Source organism: Papaver somniferum, unplaced genomic scaffold (genome assembly GCF_003573695.1).
Source record: "Papaver somniferum cultivar HN1 unplaced genomic scaffold, ASM357369v1 unplaced-scaffold_117, whole genome shotgun sequence".
NCBI classification, from domain to species: Eukaryota; Viridiplantae; Streptophyta; class Magnoliopsida; order Ranunculales; family Papaveraceae; genus Papaver; species Papaver somniferum.
Genome location: NW_020620714.1, coordinates 9,390,594 through 9,391,992, shown reverse-complemented (window position 1 = coordinate 9,391,992; position 1,399 = coordinate 9,390,594). Strand labels below are relative to the sequence as shown.

The 1,399-nt window shown below is 33.7% G+C and overlaps 1 non-coding gene across 1 annotated transcript; it reads right to left on the bottom strand.

Annotated features, from left to right (window-relative positions):
• Positions 1–856: 856 nt before the first annotated feature.
• On the bottom strand, positions 857–928 carry TRNAP-AGG. Its single transcript has one exon. It is a non-coding gene; the product is annotated as a tRNA-Pro (tRNA).
• Between the last annotated feature and the right edge of the window lie 471 nt (positions 929–1,399).

Below are 1,399 nucleotides of genomic sequence, written 5' to 3'. Positions count from 1 at the left end.
AAATTTTCCTGTTAATTTTGATTCTGCAATCATACGGGGTCAGAGACCTACGTGAGTTATTTCTAAATCTCAAGTTAGTGACATTATTCCTTTCTGAAATGCATATGATTGAAAAATAAGTTTCTACTCGGAGGGTCAAGGATTTAGTTTGGAAATTTTTTCATGACAATTTATGAGCCTCTGCCATAAGTTATGTCAGATATAAGTGGCTCAACTCTCGGTTACAGGGACGGTATGAGGGGTGGCTTACCTAGGCTGAAGCCTACCCCAAAATTTCTAAAAAGTTTTTTTGTGCACGTAGTTTTCAACATTTAGGAAGTTTAGACCATGTATAAATTTGAATTAGACCATTAGGATGATACGAATCTATGTGGAGAATAACTCAAAGTGACTGGGACAAGGTCCCACATAGATTAATCTTAGATAATATCATCTCAGCCATTCAAAAACTAAAGTAAAGAACACGTATTTGTGTCCTTTCTTAATTTCAGTTATTAAACGGGCTCACGGGTGTGTCGATTGTTGCTGATACCGTGTGTATTAGGGTCCTTTTTATGATCATGTGTGTACTAAGATGATTGATATCTAGAATACAAGACAAGGTTTGGACAAGTTAGGCATGATAAAGAGTGGCCAAGATTTGTCTCGGGAGAAGATAAATCTATGGTCATGGTTTATACACTTTAATTCCTCATAATGAATAATTTATTAATTTTTCATTTCATCATAAATATTTCCTTTTTTTTCTTTTCTTTTTTGCTTATAACATATTTCCATCAATAAATTAAAGTAAAAAATATTAATTATTTCAAAAAAAAAAGAAAATTATGGTTTGTACAAAGACAAACACACTTATGGGGCAATCCGAGAATTGAACTCGGGACCTCTCGCACCCTAAGCGAGAATCATACCACTAGACCAATTGCCTGTTGGAAAAAATTATTTCAATATATAATAGTGGTGGTAGTAGTAATGGGTGGTGAAAGCTATGGCGGGTGTTGGTGAGTGGTGGGGGTGTTAACAATGGTGGTGGTGGAAGAAATTGTGGAGGAGGGTGTTCATTTTTATTTTTTTTCCTGAAGCAAAAAAAAAAAGACGGTAGCATTGTATTGTGAAAGATGTAGTTGGTTGTTTTTGACACGATTAATAAAGGTAGGTACTAAATGATACCAAACCATATGTAACAAAATGATTATGAACATCAGATCAAATGGTGCGCTGCTATCTTTGGTAACAGATCATGTGAATCACTGATTTTAGTATTAAAATAAAATTAGTTGCAATACAAAAGAGAATATAGCAAAAAAAATATTAGAGAATAAATTAATTAACGACTTAAGTTTGTTCAACTTTATACATGACATTTACGATTAATCGCCCAATATCCTTCGAGGGATGC